The sequence below is a fragment of the Callorhinus ursinus genome, unplaced genomic scaffold (assembly GCF_003265705.2).
Source record: "Callorhinus ursinus isolate GAN/ISIS: 27379988/994484 unplaced genomic scaffold, GSC_fseal_2.0 scaffold2997, whole genome shotgun sequence".
Classification (NCBI taxonomy): domain Eukaryota; kingdom Metazoa; phylum Chordata; class Mammalia; order Carnivora; family Otariidae; genus Callorhinus; species Callorhinus ursinus.
The window spans coordinates 1-6279 of record NW_027400051.1 but is presented as its reverse complement, the minus strand read 5'-3'; the positions used below and the strand labels follow the sequence as shown (position 1 = coordinate 6279).

At 46.2% G+C, this 6279-nt stretch overlaps 1 pseudogene; it reads right to left on the bottom strand.

Moving 5' to 3' along the window:
* Positions 1 to 2120: 2120 nt before the first annotated feature.
* LOC112818327 (induced myeloid leukemia cell differentiation protein Mcl-1 homolog pseudogene) lies at positions 2121 to 3980 on the bottom strand (annotated as a pseudogene).
* Between the last annotated feature and the right edge of the window lie 2299 nt (positions 3981 to 6279).

Sequence of the window (6279 nt, the reverse complement as noted above, 5' to 3'; positions counted from 1 at the left end):
AGAGACAAACCAAGAAACAGACGCTTAACTACAGAGAACACAGGGATGAAGGAGCGCACTTGTCGTGATGAACACTGGGTGACGTATGGGAGTGTTCTATCAATATATAACCCTGTATGTGAACTATCTGGAATTTAAATAAAAACTTTAAGGGGCGCCCGGATGGCTCAGTCGGTTAAGTGTCCTACTCTTGATTTCAGCTCAGGTCTCAATCTCAGGGTCATGAGTTCAAACCCCGCATTGGGCTCCACACTGGGTATGGAGGAGCCTCCTTTAAAAAAAAGAGAGAATTCCATAAAAACTTTTTAAAAACCCACAAGACTACACATATTCTTACCATACAACCTAGCAATCATGCCTTTTGGTATTTACCCAAAGGGTTTGAAAACTTATGTCCACACAGAAACCTGCACATGGATGTTTCTAACAACTTGATTCACAGTTGGAAGCAACTGAGAGGTTAAGTAACTGGCCCAAGGTCACACAGTCGATAAATAGGAGATCTGGGATTTGGATCCCTCTTTGTCTGACTCTAGAACCTGCGCTCAGAATTGCTAAGTATGGCCTTGCATGACCAAGGTGGACTGTGACTTTCAGAAAGAAATACACTTGACAGAGGGACCCCAGACATACCCACACGCACACACATGCACACACGAGACAAAAACCAAAATCTCACAAAGTCAAAATTTACTTATTTTTTTTTAAAGATTTTATTTATTTCTTGGACAGAGAGAGACACAGTGAGCGAGGGAAAGCAAGCAGGGGGAGTGGGAGAGGGAGAAGTAGGCTCCCCGCAGAGCAGGGAGCCCGATGTGGGGTTCCATCCCAGGACCCTGGGACCATGACCCGAGCCGAAAGCAGACGCTTAACGACTGACCCACCCCGGTGCCCCTAAAGTGTATCATTTCATGGCTTTAGGAACATTCCCAGGTGTGTGCACCCATCAGTCATCCCTTTTGGAATATTTTAATTACCCGCAGAAGGAAACACACACCCTCCTTAGCCATCAGCCCCAAGCCCCTACCCCAGGCCAAGTAGGGTGGGGTTTTTTGTTTTGTTTTGTTTTGTTTTAACTATGGATGAGTAGGGACATAAACATATCAATACATCACAGAGGTATTGCCCACCTATTTCACAATTTGCTCCCAGCAGGCAGGACCCAAAGTCTAAGTCCCAACATCAGCATTTCATTGCACTGAATATTCATGCAAGTCCACGATATTTCTCCCATTCCAGCATCCCCCTCATGCTCTTAGATACATTTCTAGGGTGAGGGGTAGGGGATGACACAACTATATGGTGCCATAACACTCCTCACTTTGTTTCCCTTTTTTTTTTCCCCCAAGCCATCATTTTACAATTTATTGACCAAACAAGGGATCGAGTATCTCTCATCCACTGATGGGATCTTTGTATATACACACTGTTAGTAAGTCCCATTTGGAACAGCTGAAAATCTTTTAGCAAAAGTTTTGAAGATGACCTCATAAACTCAATTTAAATTTTACCAGTTAAATTAGGTCAAGTGGAAGGAACTCAAATGAGTAGCTACTCATCAATCAGAGCCCATTATTTTGTAAGGTATCAGCCCACATGCGCCCCCTGCCCAAAACTTAAGCTCCACCTTGACTCAATTATTGAAAACCCACATGTAAGGCGGTGAAAGGATGAATTCCCATCCCTCAGTTTCTCAATCCTAGGTTTAAAAAAATAAAAACAAAAACTAAGGAACACTTACCAACCAGATAGGAAAATTAAAGTCTGCATAGTTATGAATCAGAATTGTTCCATTACAACCAAGTTGTGTACAATTACACCAATTGGTTCTGTGTACAATCTAGAAGACCAGAACAATATTTAGAATACAAAAGCTGTAAGAAATAGGTTCCTAACTACTCAAGTTCAAATGGGTATGCAAAAACTGATGTCTATGGAGACTCTTCATACCTTTACATTTCAAAGAAATAGACTTTCTGTAAAAATATATACAATTTTTACAGACAAATACATTTACAAGATGTTTTTACCTTAAAAATTGAGGCTAGTCTCATATTTGCAACTCTAAGTATCGAGCCTTAAGTCAAGTATTCTTGGCCATCACCAGGCTATTAAAACTAAACCACTCGAACCAAGCCAGCCAAAGCAGAACAGGTAGAAAAGTCCTGAGCACTTGGACTTTCTATTCAGGAAGTATACCTGGGAAAGCTAATTACAGAGCAAAAGCTTCCCTTCACACTCTGTTGTACAGTACTCAGGCTTCTAGTCATAGTTCTATTAGCTGTAGCTTCAATCCATTTTATACAGATCAATGCCATTGCCACTGCTTCTCTTGTAACGCTATGAGAAGTTAATGAATTCAGTGGACATATTTAATGGACTCTAGGACTAGCCTGGCTACTGGCCACTCTCCTGTTCTAGACGAGGAAATTAAGTCTCTTCAACCCCACCATCTTCACTAAATCGAAAAGTCCTCCTCCACGGCCTCCCAAAGTTTGCCTGTGGCTCAACTGACCTCTGCTTCTTTTAGACAGTGACTCTTCAAGGGGGACTACTTTTCCCATGTATTTATTCCTGTTAGCCATAATCCTCTTGCCACCTGCTGTTGTACGTTGCTAGCCTCGAACTCTTGGAGGTTACAGCCTGGACAGCTCAAAGTCCAGCTTCATAAATACCTTTGATTTCACAGGAGTCCTAGGTGGTTTTGGTGCGGGTTGGTTAAAAGTCAATCATTGCACTTAAAAGGCTATCTTATTAGATATGCCAAACCAGCTCCTACTCCAACAACACCTGCAAGAGCCAATAACACATTTCTGATGCCACCTTCTAGGTCCTCTACGTGGAAGGACTCCACAAACCCATCCCAGGCTCTTTGTTTCACTAGCCAGTCTCGTTTTGTCCTCACGAGAACATCTGTGATGCTTTCTGCTAAGGGTTCGATGCAGCTTTCTTGGTTTATCCTCTTCAAGTGTTTGGCCACAAAGGCACCAAAAGAAATAAGAGTCACAATCCTGCCCCAGTTTGTTACTCCGTCACTGAAAACGTGGACCATCACTGGACACAAAGATCTGACATCGTCTTCGTTTTTGATGTCCAGTTTCCGAAGCATACCTCGGAAGGCCGTCTCGTGGTTGCGCTGTAGCCGGTCCCCGACCCGTCGGAGGGCCTCTAACGCCTTCGGGCCGGCCGCCCCAGACCCGGCCAGTGGTCTCGCGTCCTTGGCGCCTGTTGCCTGCTCCCGAAGGTACCGAGAGATAATGTCCAGCGACTGCCGGTACAACTCGTCTTCCTCCTCCTCTGCTGGGGGTGGCGTCGAGGGCAGTGAGCCGTCCCTGCAAGGGCCACTGCTGGCCTCCCCGACCGACTCCAGCAAGGGCAGGACAGCCGGCCGCTTCCCCAGAGGTTCCGGCTCGTACCCGTCCAGCTCCTCTTCGGGCGACACGATGGCGTCGGCGGCTGGGCCTTCCATCTCTCCAGGCGGCGGCGACGCGCGGCGAGTGGGCTCGAAGAACAGCAGCCTCGGGGCGCGGGGGGTGTCGCGGTGACGTCGGGGCCCTCGGCGCTAACGGGCGAGGGCCGCGCGACCCTCCGGGCGTCCGGCGCAAGAGTGGCCGGGGCACTGGCGCCGGCGCTTCCGCCAAGCCCCGCACCGGCCTCCCCTCCCCCTCCCTCCCGCCGGGCCGTGGCCTCCTTCCCCGAAGCCAAAAGCCGCCCTCCGGAAGAGGAGGCCCCGCCGCTGCCGGCCCCCAGCCCGGCCGCCCCGCAGTGGAGGTTGAGTCCAGTTACTGCTGCCGCCTGCTGTGGGGCAGGCCCTGATTCCTCCGTGTAAGGAAGCCTGTTTCCCTTTTTCCCCCCTGTACCTTATCAGTATCTTAAGGGTCTTGGAGACATTTGGGATTTATGAAACGGACCTGCAGGCGTTTGGCATTTGGGAAACACAATCTCTGGTCCCCAAAGAGGTAGGTGAGGGCTGTTACCATCTGGTCTTTTCGGGAACCCCAGACCAGCATTTAGGAGGTACACATTCCATGCATCCGGGAATCTGTGCTCTCTTAGGTCACATTTCCAAGCAGCAGAGCCTAAGACAAGGACATATGTGCAAGTGACTTTTTGAGGAAGTGTTCACAGGAGGAATTCGTATGGAAAAATGCATAATTAATCCTTTCATCTGGTGATTCATACATTTCCAGTTTATTCTTTGTTGTTTATTTTCAAATTTGGGAAGTATATCCATATGCTTTGTTACAGTTTTCCATTCATTGAGCATACTTTCCAACAGATTCGATATAATCTGAATCTTTCCCCTGGCCTAGGGTGATCAGCTGCTGGGAAAGCAAAAGAAAGGACCCAAGCACACCACAAGAACAACAGCAGCAAAAACCTAGGCTAATCGCTATTGCATGGACAGCAACATGGCTGCCACTCCATTTCCCACTTCCAAATCTTGCACAGATATGTCTGCAGCTCCTGCTGACGGGGAACCCTAGAAGGAAGGGAGTTCTGAGAAAGGCATTTCCATTGTAGCTGAGGTGATATAATACAAATTCGACACAGTTTGTCAGCTCCAAATGACCAGCCCAGTGAAAGCTGGGGTTGGGGAGGAAACCCAAGTAACTTCTTTCCAACAGAACTAATTCAAACAGAAGCATATTAAAGCCATGAAACAGCTTGGTTAGGGATAGTTCTTTGTACGGTGGAGGTGATATCACCATCATGACGACGATACACAAGTGACTACTATTTTCTCCCATGTAGTTGTGGAAGCATTAAAAAAACAAAAACAAATCCAAAAAAAAAAAACCAAGAACAAAAACCCAGGACCTACTTCCTTTATTTCTTCTACTATGAATAATTGAGAGTATTACTGAGCCATTAAAAGAAACAAAGTACTGACGCTACAGTGCAGATGAACTTTGAAAATATTAGGCTTGCTCTACATCAGATGTCGTGAGGAAGATGCAAATCAGAACAACAGTGAGACGGCACCACATACCTATTAGAATTGCCAAAATCCCGAAGACTGACGTTAATAAACGCCGACGAGGATGTGGAGCAACAGGAACGCGCATTAATTGCTGGTGGGAATGAATGCAAAACGGTACAGATACTTTGGAAGCCAGTTCCGTAGTTTCTTATAGAACTAAGCATACTTATGCCATGTGCAGTGACATGGGTAACGCTAGAGAGTAGAATGCTAAGTGAAGTAAGTCTGTGAAAGACAAATACCAAATGATTTCACTCACATGTGGAATTTAAGAAACAAATGGAACAAAGAGGGTAAAAAGAGAGAGAGAGACAAACCAAGAAACAGACGCTTAACTACAGAGAACACAGGGATGAAGGAGCGCACTTGTCGTGATGAACACTGGGTGACGTATGGGAGTGTTCTATCAATATATAACCCTGTATGTGAACTATCTGGAATTTAAATAAAAACTTTAAGGGGCGCCCGGATGGCTCAGTCGGTTAAGTGTCCTACTCTTGATTTCAGCTCAGGTCTCAATCTCAGGGTCATGAGTTCAAACCCCGCATTGGGCTCCACACTGGGTATGGAGGAGCCTCCTTTAAAAAAAAGAGAGAATTCCATAAAAACTTTTTAAAAACCCACAAGACTACACATATTCTTACCATACAACCTAGCAATCATGCCTTTTGGTATTTACCCAAAGGGTTTGAAAACTTATGTCCACACAGAAACCTGCACATGGATGTTTCTAACAACTTGATTCACAGTTGGAAGCAACTGAGAGGTTAAGTAACTGGCCCAAGGTCACACAGTCGATAAATAGGAGATCTGGGATTTGGATCCCTCTTTGTCTGACTCTAGAACCTGCGCTCAGAATTGCTAAGTATGGCCTTGCATGACCAAGGTGGACTGTGACTTTCAGAAAGAAATACACTTGACAGAGGGACCCCAGACATACCCACACGCACACACATGCACACACGAGACAAAAACCAAAATCTCACAAAGTCAAAATTTACTTATTTTTTTTTAAAGATTTTATTTATTTCTTGGACAGAGAGAGACACAGTGAGCGAGGGAAAGCAAGCAGGGGGAGTGGGAGAGGGAGAAGTAGGCTCCCCGCAGAGCAGGGAGCCCGATGTGGGGTTCCATCCCAGGACCCTGGGACCATGACCCGAGCCGAAAGCAGACGCTTAACGACTGACCCACCCCGGTGCCCCTAAAGTGTATCATTTCATGGCTTTAGGAACATTCCCAGGTGTGTGCACCCATCAGTCATCCCTTTTGGAATATTTTAATTACCCGCAGAAGGA